The 12435-nt window shown below is 36.3% G+C and overlaps 1 long non-coding RNA gene across 1 annotated transcript in view; it reads right to left on the bottom strand.

Moving 5' to 3' along the window:
• Window positions 1–3422: 3422 nt before the first annotated feature.
• LOC117951068 overlaps window positions 3423–12435 on the bottom strand; it is a 20268-nt gene continuing 11255 nt past the window's right edge. Inside the window, exons 2-3 of the long non-coding RNA XR_004658047.1 lie at window positions 6654–6659; window positions 3423–3434 (exon numbers count right to left, since the gene is read on the bottom strand). This is a non-coding gene — a long non-coding RNA (uncharacterized LOC117951068). The remainder of the gene's footprint in view (window positions 3435–6653; window positions 6660–12435) is intronic.

Genomic DNA, 12435 nt, shown 5'->3' with positions numbered 1-12435 from the left:
TGGACAACCACAGTTATAGTATGTTTTAACAAGGGGGGCAATCATTTTTTCACACAGGGCCATGATGGTTAGGATTTTATTTCACCTTTAATAATAAACACCTTCATTTACAAATTGCATTTTGTGTTTACTTGTGTTTGGTGTGTCCTTGACTATTGTTTAAATTGGTTTGATGTTCCGAAACACTTAAGTGTGACAAACATGCAAAGTAACAGGAAATGAGGAAGGGGCCAAACACTTTTTCACACCACTGTAAGTAAGTATAAGCAGCAAGTAATTCTCAGCCAAGTCAAGTATTCCATGTGGAACAACCTTAAACGCCTTAAGAAGATTTTATAGTGACTCATGATTGAAATTATTGTGGGAAAGGGCTCTGCAATAAAGTCACAACAACAGTTATCTCATTGCGCTTATCATAAAATGAGTTAATAAAGTATAATTGGAAAGAAGTAAACAAGTAAGCTGACCATAACAATGCATATGAACTATTTTTTAGACATATTTACAACTCTATATAATAAAAACTATCCAATAAAACAACATTGCAACAAAAAAGAAATACTCAGAAAAAACAAATTCAAAACAAAACAAATCCAAAATAATTCATAAGTAAAGTAAAAAAGGATACCCTTATTATATAAAATATAGAATGAAAGAATTTAAGTTAATATATAAGGAATATAAAAACAAATTATCTTACATAATGAGGGCATGTAAGAAGGATTGTTATAATAAAGTACTGTAGAATAACAAATACAATGTGACAGCAATATGAAACACCATTATTACAAAAAGAAAACTTCAAGATTAATGACATTACTTTGACAAATATGAATGAGTTTGACATTCAAAAAAATTCTTTGTTAATGTGGGCCCTAAACTGGTCAAAGATATCCAGTACACAGGGATGAAATGCTCTGTGATGGACCATGTGGAAAAAAAATGATCTAGTGAATAACATATCTTTAATAACTTTAGTAATTTATACTGTTGGGGAAATTACAATTTCAAAATAGATAATTCTTTTGATAAAAACAATTTACAAATGGACAGTCAGCATGGATTCAGACCTGGCAGATTAATCTCTATGGCACTAACTGAGTTAGCAGAAGAACAAATTGTATTGAAAACAAACTATGCAGTGGTGGTTTTCTTTGATCTAAAAAATAATATATACTGTTGATGTTGAAATCCTGTTTAAAAAAATGAAAAGGTATGGCATCAGAGATGTGGCCTATAGCTGGATAAAAACCTTTATTGAAAACAGAAGTCAGTTTATTTCAATGTGTGATCACCGATCAGTGAGCCTTAGTATTTCCTGTGGCATTCCACAGAGGTCAGTATTAGGCCAGAAACTGTTTATCTTTAATGTAAATTACATTTGTAAAGTAAGAAATGTACTAAAATGTACTTCTTTTGCACATGACACAAAAATGTTTTTATTTATTCAAATATGTTTTGAACAAAAATAAAGTCATGATATCTGGAAATTGTACAATAAATACAGATGTTAAAATAGTAATTAATAATGAAATAAATGAAAGAGTAAGGGTGTTACACTTGGCCACAAACTGTGCTGGAAGCCCCACATTAAATATTTGGGCATGAAGATAGCTAGGAATGTTGGTATATTGAGCAAAACTAGATACATATTGAACCAAAATACACTACATACTCTTTACTGCACACTTATTTTACCATGTATGTTATATTGTGTGGAAGTTTGGAGATATACTGGCAAAAGCATCTTACATAATATTAGCACATTGCAAAAAAGTGCAATTAGGATAATAAATCACACTGGGTAGTATGAGCACACTAATCATATTTTTATAAACATTGTGTAATTCAAAACTGCTCAATTTATGAGTTTAAGAACATAATTTGCCATGTGACACACGTGCAATGTTTATTGTAAGAGAAGGGGATATCATCTAAGAGGAGATTGTATGTTCAAACAACCTCTTGTGCATAATACTGTTAAAACTGTGTGTATTTCAGTTTGCGGGGCGACCTTTTGGAATGGACTGAACAATGACATCAAACAGAACCATATTATCATTCAGTTCAAAAATAGATTGAAAAAATCAATACCAGACCAATACAGAATGAATAAACCGAAACCTAAGAATGGGATTGTAATGTGAAGGTATTGAAAGTAATATTAAGACTGTTGTGCGCTGTATTTCCATATCTATTTGTTTTGTAATAATATGATTTTGTGAAGTAGGGCCAGGACCTTATCCTTTTTTATAAATTTTTTTGTCTTTGGTCAATTCTGTTTTGTTTTTGTTTCAACTTTGTGGTTTTACTTTGTTATTGTTTTCTTTTGCAACATTGTTGATTGTTTGAAATAAATAATAAAATAAAAAACAAAAGAATCACTGCTACTCAATGAAGTGTAAACTCGTGTAATTCAGTATATCTCATTTCAGTTTGATCCAGCAAAGGCTGTGACAAACTGGAAATTGAGTCTGGGTGGACAATACACACACACACACAGACACACACACACACACACACACACACACACACACACACACACACACACACACACACACACACACACACGGCACCTGTCTGTGCTGCATGCTGGGGGAAAACAGGATCCACTGTAATAAGTGCTACACCCACCATGTAGGTTTAATACAGTATATTTGAAATAATTGTGGTTTAATTTATTTCTCTTTTTTATCTTAAAAAGTAGCAATATACCTCGCCTTTGAAATCATCACAATCAAATGTGTCAGTGCATACACAACAATATATTTTGAATAAAACTATCACATTTTATTTTAGTAATTATTACTATGTGATTATTGTGTTCATGATACGTTATAGAAGTGAGCTGATATTCACAATCTATGTGAGTAGTAATGTCTGTGATTGCTGAATGCACAAAAGGTTGTAAAAAAGGTAATCCTCGCTTTCCCCCGATGTGTCTGCGTGTGTTCGACCTGGGCAACAGGTATCAACAGCTTGTTTGAAATTGTTTACTTGACTTCATTCACTCGGCGCTGCAGAACTCAACAGTTGCTTGTTGAAACGGTAAGAATTTTTGCTGGATAATTTTTGAATTCAGCTAAACCGATGATTATAGATGTAGTATTTGGCAGTTAAAGTTAGCTGGCTAACGTGCAAATCGTACTTACTGACCTGCATGCATGGCAAGCTAAGTTAGCTGCCCAGTGCTCCTGGAAGCTAACGCTACTTCGGCAGTCGGTGTGGTCACCGTGTTAACGCATCCTAATTCTAAATGAAAACAGACCCCCAAAGCCAAGAGATACAATTAAGGCTAAGCCAAGCCAATTTAACTGAGATTTAATAAAGACAGGCTACATACATGATAGCTAGCTAATATACGCCATTGCTAACGTTATTACGTTTTAGCCGTGAGTTTTATATAATCCTTTTCTAGCGATAGAAAATTGTAACTGCCATCTTCTTTGTTGTATTTAGCTAGCTAGCCTGTAAGCAGTAGAGTGGTGTGTTTCAGTAACGTTAATTCACATTACATTTTCCACTCAAAGAAGTATTGGAGGAAATTCCCATGAATACTGGACCCTCATCAGATTGCTCCCACTAATGATAGAACACAAGATACATAAGAAAAAGTTGAACTTGTGATAGCTCCATCCCAAACTGAAGCCAGTCTGTCCCATCTTTACACAAATATTTCTCAACACCGACTCAGATTTCTAGAAGTGTTTCCTCAGGTGAAGTTGATTCCCAAACACCCCTTCCTAAAGCAAGTTTTTGGACTTCTCATTGGATTTCGGACGATGCAAATTGAGGCAAAACATCGTTATTTTAACCCTTGTATGTTATTCGGGTCTAAATGACCCATTTCAAACATTTTACAAGAAGAAAAATTGTAAAAGTAAATTTTTTCTACCTGAAAATCAATGGCCTTACCTTATTGGCTGTGATAAACATGTAATTCTGACTCAATTCAGATTTTTTTTCTGGATTTGACCACTTGTTTTCCAAGATAAGAATGATCTCATAGTGTATTTTTACCATAAATTATAACCTTATGACAATAAACAAACAACACTTAAATTTTAATTGTGTTCTAGTGGAGACTGTTTTGCATTCGCCAAACATATATGTTATCTCAATTGCTTGAAAACATCACAGGTCAATTAGAATCGAGGGATTTGAGAGGGTCCTGAAAGTGAAGACAATATAAGTGTTAAACAGATTGTGAGGCATACAAGGACATTTCAGAAATATAACATTTTCCCTTGCAACTAAGCATCAGTTGATGTTTGCACACCATTTGCATGCAACAGCTCCCGCTTTAAGTACTGCCACAGTATTTGGCGCTTTTCCAGTTTTAACAACTGCTCAAATCGCTTTTACATCTACAGGAAAAATTCACCATTCACACACTGTGGCCGGGGCTGCCGTACAAGGTGCCACCTGCTCATCAGATAAACATTCACACACATTCACACTCCGATGCGCAGCATCGCGTGCAACTCGGGGTTCAGTGTCTTGCCCAAGGACACTTCGACAATTACTGCAGGGGCGGGGATCGAACCACCAACCTTCCGATTGGCAGGCAACCGCTCTACCACTGAGCCACAGCCGCCCCTGTAGTAGTAGAGGCTCTCATAAAACGGCACCCATGTTTGAAGGAGCCAGGCTCTTTCAATGGTCTGTATGGATGGCAACAGAGCCTGAAGTATAAAAGAGGAAATTACCAAAGCAAACTTCGAACACATGGGATTCCAGAGCTATTGATTAACTCTCCACAGCAAAAATCTCCTGGAGACAAGACACCACCTAAGAACGTTAAAAAACAAGAAAATCTGAGGTGAACTACCTTGCCCCTCTTCCTGCAGGGGAAACGTAAGATTCCCTTGAGAGTTTCAGGCAGGAACTTATCTCTGAGACTTAGAAAAAGAATAATGGCAGAGTTATAAATGAGATGATGTCCAGAACCTTTAGATTCCAAAGACAGGAGACTGTAGGCAAAGCCCCGGGTTTTGCTGATCTGCTAGAGAGATGGCCTGCCCTCTTTGAACCACCCCAGGTAAGCTTAAATCAGCAAAGCTAAGGAGCTAAAATAAAGTAAGTGGTCATGTACAGGTATGGCTGAATAATTTTGTAGTGCAGTGTGTTTTATTTTTTTGATTTATTTATTCATTTATTTGGTTTTCCACAGTACTCAGTAATGGCAATTGGTTAAAAGACTACATTTCTTTGGCGCTTATCTTGTCTACCAACATCTAAAAGTGCTTCACATTTACGCCTACCGCCCATTCATACATTCATATCTAACCAAGATGTCACACTTCTGCTTGCAGATCAATGAAGAGAAAATCAATGGCATATCACTTGAGCCGACATTCATGTCAGTTGGACAAACACACTCCAAGTATGGTGTCACTTTTCAATGCAAAGAGAGGAGCTGTCGGTCAAAGAATCAAGTCCCAGATGTTGAAACTCATCAAGGTAAAAGGACAACATGGTCTTGTTATGCAAAACAATTTCTAAAACTGTAGTGAGAAATGAGAATTAGGATAAGTGTTTCCCCCAGAAAAGTTGTTTAGCCCTGACTTTTTTGATGAGGATGGCCTGGATTGGACCAGTCACAGACTGATGGCTGGACTAATGTGGAGCCCAGAAGTTTTTGTGATACCAGAATCATGGACAAAATTGCTAAGATTGAGAATTTAAAAAACCCATAACACATTTCATAAGGGCCCTGCATTAAGGGAATGCAAATACTGCAGTTGAATAAATAGTGGAAATGCAGGTGTGTGAGTTGTGCTGGTTTCATCAGGCAGTGCATTTTGAACAAGTGATTCTGAGATGTTTGACTGAGTACATGGGGGAGATCCAAGATCAACTGATCAGTGACCACCACATGTTTAAGGCATAAAGCTATGTGTGTCTGTCCGACTAACCATCTAACTGATCACCTGTTTTTCATCAGTATTTTTAAGAAAATGTCCTCTATTGGTATTGTGTTTATTTAATAGGGATTACCATTGCTATAAAATTGTTTATTTACACACTGTATATGTGATAAACAGGCATTAGTAATGTTATAATGAGAAATTATGATTGGCCAACATAGCATGGTTGGAGCACAGGAAAACTTTGATGTGTAGCTACATGTGACTGGGACACTGGTGATGTGGACTTAGGCTTCGTGCAATATGATTTAAAGCTGAAGAAACTTTACATCTTGTGTTCCAAAATCATTGCTGCAACACGCCTTGGTTAAATATCTGTTTTTGATTGGTCAATCACTTCATTCTGCAATCTGCAAATTCTACATAACAGACCATTACCAAATATAACATTGTTGCCATGGAGTTCTGATTATAGAAGGGCTGAAACTGTTTTGTAAAATATTTTGTACTCATACGGAGCTCTAAGGGAAAGGGCTTACAGTGCTTTAATTAGCTCCTTTGTTAGCTGAACAGCGTGACTTGGCTTCCTCCAGAGAGTCGTGCTCATCAGTGGTAAAGTTAACCGCCCCGACCGAGTAACCTCTATGAGTAGCCCTGTTATGACCTGTGGAATAAGCGGGATAATGTAGAGCAAGCATGTTGGTATCTCATTACCTGTTTCTCTAACTAAACTTTAAATTTTTTTGTCTCCACCTATAGAGTCGTGATGAAAGCTAGGTGTACGCCAAGCTCACAATGAAAGTTTGCATGTGCCATCAGCCCAATGCCATTGGCATGGTCATCACAGGACATCCAGTGGTGAGAGGTCTTAACAACTTGTCACAAGCATGCTGCCTACTGCTTGGACTTACTTATTGCCTGGATATGAAATATCCACCAAAACTGCAGCACACATTTGAGATGTACCAAAGGGTCTTTGTTGGAATAGACCCCATGCGGTCTAAACAATCATCTAAATACACAAATCTCTTCAACAGGATGTCTTAGCTAACTTGTCACTTATCTCACCTTGGAAGGTGAGACTAGACATGTTCAGGGTGATATAATCATGCTTAGTTCAACTTTTTCTATTTAGGACTTTTTAGTTTATAGTATTTACATTTAAAAATTCTTTTTACCAAAACTCAGTGGCAAAATCAGATTTCCTTTTCAGTCATATAATTATTGTGCCTTGAAACTAAATTGAAAGCTAACTCTTTAGTTTGTACGGAGCCCCCCTGGGGTCAGCTGAGAAAAGAAAAACTAAACTGTGAGCACAGATTCACAATCGGTGCTCTTGGTTTTATAAACTTGAGCAAAATAGGAAAGATGTTGACCGATTCAAACTTCTGGGATCAATTACTACAATTTATGTATGTAAAGTTGTTAACTTTACTACATTAGGAAAGATGCTTAATTTGTGATTTAATACCAGTTTGTGATAGAGTAATTGATCCCAGAAGTTTGAATCTGTTTAAATCTTTCCTACTTTGCTCAGGTTTATAAAACCAAGAGCATGGATTTTTCTCAGCTGACCCGAGGTTGGGCTTTGTAAGTTTGTCATCCTATGTGATGAAAAAATCTTTTGGCAAGTTTTTCAGGTAATAGAATTTCAGTTGGCATTTGTCTCATTCTAATGTGCCTTAAATGAAAACTGACTTAACTGTTCAATGCCTCATGTTGTTGATACACGTACTGTGTGTAATTCAACAGTTGTTTAAAAATGTTTTAAAAATTGTTATTGCTATTTTAATGTAAAGTTATGTCTCAAAATTACCTTTTTGTTGCAGTTATTGATCACATGTATGGCTTGTTTTGTAATACTAGTGGTAAATGGTACCATTAGAATACTTTTAAAACAATGGGTTGTTTAAAGATAAATACATTGTATAACCTAAAATCTGTCTATCCATGTTGTTCTTCTTAATATGACATTCCTAATGATGAGAGAGGATGTAACAATCACTATATAGTGCTTGGGGTATATATATATGCATTTAATAGAAGTTAATGAAGCATGATTGATTTACCAGAGGTTGTAGATTGGACTCATTGTGATGGAGTATAATCACACGTGACACATTTCAGGTTCATTTTACTTAAAAAATTGGCATAATGGAACTTAAATTATAGGTTGCTACAAGTAACCCATAATCGTTTAAATTGTTTAGTATCATGTACAAGTGAGTTACTTTTACTAACAAAATTAAGTTTATCTAAATACGTAAAATCAGTAATATTAGTTAACTCAACTTGATTTAGCTGGGTTCACATAACGTTTGTGCTACTTAAAAAAGCTTTGGAGTAAACAAAACAGAAAATGAAAATGAAAACCCAATGAAAACTCTTACCTCAATTTTTTATAAGTAAAACAAAGGTATTACTTTTTAGTGCAAATGATAAGTTGCGTTCTGCAGGATACCCAAACTGCACTTCCAAGATGGCTCAAACACACCCAAACCCACACAAGTAGACACAGACCTACACACCTCTGTGTAAAAAAAAATAAAAATAAATGTGAGAAGGGAATGTATAAATAAATAATTGTCTGGCTGGTGGAAAATGGTCTCCGTAAACTGAGAAGTGGTGCTCTTAAACCATCCAACCTTGCTGCCTCAAACAGGAATTGGATATTAGTTAGGCTGACAAGCTGTCACAAAACTCCACTAAAATCTACTTTATATACAAAGAGACAAGGCCTATAGGTATGTCTTCTTGCCACATTAGTTAAAGACAGGTCTTCATCTTTATGAGGCGACTCCCAAATGAATCCCCTACAATCAGCCCATCAGTTCTCCAAATGTTTTATCATTTTTTTCTCTCCTCCTTGTCTTACCCTTCAGCTCCATCAAAGTCCATGCCTTCCGTTCATATGCCACATACTATTACAGTTTCTCCAAAATAATGTCAAATGTACGCCTCCCTGGGGACATTGTTGCTACTTTTATTTAACTTGACAAATAGCTTGAGTCAGATGCTGTGCTACAGTGGGTTAGCAGTGATGGAGCAGCAATCAAATGTGTAAAAAGTAGTAAAGCAAAAAACTTCACATGGTGCAAAGGGCAATCATGGTCTTTGCAGCTTTTACAGGCTTTATTTTCATGACAAAAATAGAACACAGGGACTTGGCCAGATTCACAGCTAAATTCAATTTATTTGTCATGCAATTAACCAAGTTGAAAATACCCCCCCAAAAAATGTAATAGAAAAAAGTTAACAGTGCTGAACCCATAGAGAGTTATTAATGGACCCTGCCCTTCTTCTCAGGTCTATGATAATATTAGCTTCCTTCAGCTAATTTTGGTTATACGGCCCACACATTTTTTCTCACTGCTTTTATCAATCTCATTTGAAGCCACAATCCAGCTGCATATAAAGCTACCATAATCGCATTGTACACTACCTGCGCAGCACCAAAAACAGTCAGTGAGAAGCTGGTGCACATATCGGAGTGACATATATTTGTCTTATGATTTGGTGGAGACCAAAACAGGGCTAAAAGAGTGATCACTTATATTCATCAGGTTACCAGAAACATATGTAAATGAATAATAATGCTGCTCCATGTCTGCAGAATGTATAAGTAGTCAACTATCGGCTAATATTTGCCAAACAAACTTTGTAAGTTTTTTATTGCTGTCAGTTAAGTGCGTTATTAACAGCATTGTAGCAAACCCATTTTAACAACGTAAATGTTTTTATCGTGAGATTAATGTTCTTATTGGCCTATCAAACTTTGTAGTTTTTTTCACATGCTGTTGCAGCGACTAGTAACATTAGAAAATCTAGCTAGACCGGATCCAAAACAACAGGCATGCCGCACACACTTGTTTGGGCTTGCGAGTCGGCCAAAGAGTAGTAATGTTACGTTTTGAGTGGATGAAGCGCGCAAAAATAGATGCCAATATGATTCTGGATGGAAATTTTACTTTTTAAAAGTTGCCAAATGTTCCACTGACAAGACCAAAGTGATCTGTGTTTTGTCCTTTGCAGCACGTCAAGTCTGAAATACCATTTGATGTTCAAGCACACAAATGATGCCAATATCCCCCCCCCCCATTTATTGATGGACATTGTTACATTGTGTGAGAGATTAGTTCCTCCAAATGTGAATGTTAAGTGTGAAATTGAACACTACAGTAGATAATATGCTAATGTTTCAAAACATACATTGTGCACAAAGCAAGCCCATCCACATTATAAGATAAGCTAAGAGCTTTAAAATGATAATTAAAAACTTAAATGCAACAAAAAGAAATCAAGGGACATTTAGAATAGATAAAAATGTGCAATTTATCGCGAGTTTATTATGACAATAATGTGATTAATCGTGATTAAATAATTTAATCGCACTAAAGTTTTTAAAAAATTTTGTGCTATCCCCAACTGACCCAAAACACAAAAACAAATAAAGGTCCCACATTGTAAAAAGGTGAGATTTCCATTTTTTTTTTTTTAAAAGGTTGCGGTGCTATGTAAATACTGTGAAAGTATCAAAACTCTAATCCAGAGGGAAATGCACACAGCCCTTATTCAGAAACGGTGCCCTTTAAACGAGCTGTAAGGACTTCCGTACAGTTGGGATGTCACCCACCTACACCATGTATATATAGGTATAAAGTGACAATACAGTGCCGTTACAGTCATTCCCCGGGTGCCAAGAAGGTGTAGGGACACCTAGAGCGCAGATGTGGAAGACATGGAAATGCTGACCAATCAGAAGATACTGGGCTTTTTCAGCAGGGGAGCTTAAAGAGACAGGCGCTAAAACAGATTGTTTCCGATAAAGGGTCAATGCAGGTATTTTCAGAGAGATAGCATGAAGAAAGTAATGTGGTTTTTGAACAAGGAAGCAAGTAAACATGTTCTCGTAAAAACCCAAATTACAAGTACCAACTTCTAAAAAGCATCATATGGGATCTTTATTGCAGGGTTAATACTTACAGGATTCCATAAAATGATTTTCAATGAGCTAATGTCCCTTATTTACTGTACTTTTGATCCTGTAATATTTAAAGGCCACTAGATGTGTGATTGTAGCATCTTTCAAATTCTAATATTTTTTGTTTCTATAAAATACTACACTTCTGGCAGACATGTGCAGTCTGATACACCTTTTCCACCAAGACACAGGAAAACCTGATAAAAATAGATAGACTATAGACTCCTTTCCACTGCCAGTGGGCAAGTATGCTATTGTGTACCCTGTCACGTTCAACATTTTTTGTTTTCACAGTTTGAGCTGTTGAACTTGGGAAAGAGGTACAGGGTTCCATTGTGTAAATCTAATAGTTATAAGCACTCATTTGTCTCTCTCTCAATTAAGCTTTTTAATGACCAGCGATATACGCATGACTACGAATTTTTTAATGTATATCTGTGACTGTGATGGATGAAAAGATGAATGAAATTGTTTTTGTTTTTTTGTTTTGAAGTATTGCTTTTATCTTATTTAATATAAAAAATTGCAAATCTGCAATATGCACAGGCCCTTGAGTAGCCCATATGTTGACTGTACATTTGTCTTTTAATTGTTTTTAACCCTGTGCTTGTCATTGTGTCTGTGACTTTTGTCAAAGTAATTTACTCAATGTCCAGAACAAATTTCTCCTTAGGGATCCCAATAAAAGTATTTTGACTTTGATCCCTTACCATCGAAAAAAAACGTCTTTTTTCTGCCACAGTTATGGTTAGTAAACAGTAGAAAGCAGAATGGACCCCAGGGAAAATGTTTAGGTGGTTGCTTCTTTTTTATTTCTGTTATTCATCCAGTCTCTCTTTCAAACTCTCTACTTCTAATTTGGAACGATGTCTGAGTGCTGCTTGAGCAGAGACGGATGGAATTTGTGGCTAAGGCGAAGTACATGTAATCATCATGGCTGGAAAAGGGGCAAAAACTTGTGTTTCCATCATTGCCACTCAGAGCTGGAGCCCATAAATACCTGTGACTACTGCAGGGTACTTTCTCCCTATCATAACCTTTCCCACTGAAGAGAAAGCCAGATGTTGATGGCTGTAAATGTTTTGTTTTTATAGAGCTGGGCAGCGATTCAAAGTCTTAATCGCGATTAATCGCATAATTTCCCTGATTTATCGCGATTAATTGCAAAAGGAAATAATGAATTCAAAAGTAGTGTAAATAGTCTAATTTTTTTTTTAATGTTCTGCCATATGAACGAATGAAGTGCCGTAACGTTTGTTCTGCAAAAACTTACCAGCATTTTGTTTATGAAGTAGCAGTTAAATAAAATATTTTGTGTACTTCTCAACTTAAACAATGTCTTTATCATGTCCAGAGATGAATTCCATCTGGTTGGAACGTGTTGCATAAGCAACTCCTTCTTGTGTACATGTTCTTCTGTTGTTGCTCTAACTCTGCAGCCCTAGCTGGACTGGGTTTAGAGTGCCCCACGACTTTTCTGCACTTCGCAAGGACACTGTCAAACGCACTGTTATATTTCGTATAGGCTTCGCCCTCTAAGGGCTACGCTATTGGGTTTATCCCTTCGCGCATGCGCAGTCGTGA

Source organism: Etheostoma cragini, chromosome 9 (genome assembly GCF_013103735.1).
Source record: "Etheostoma cragini isolate CJK2018 chromosome 9, CSU_Ecrag_1.0, whole genome shotgun sequence".
NCBI lineage: Eukaryota > Metazoa > Chordata > Actinopteri > Perciformes > Percidae > Etheostoma > Etheostoma cragini.
The sequence above is the reverse complement of the archived record's forward strand: the minus strand, read 5'-3'. Positions and strand labels throughout refer to the sequence as shown.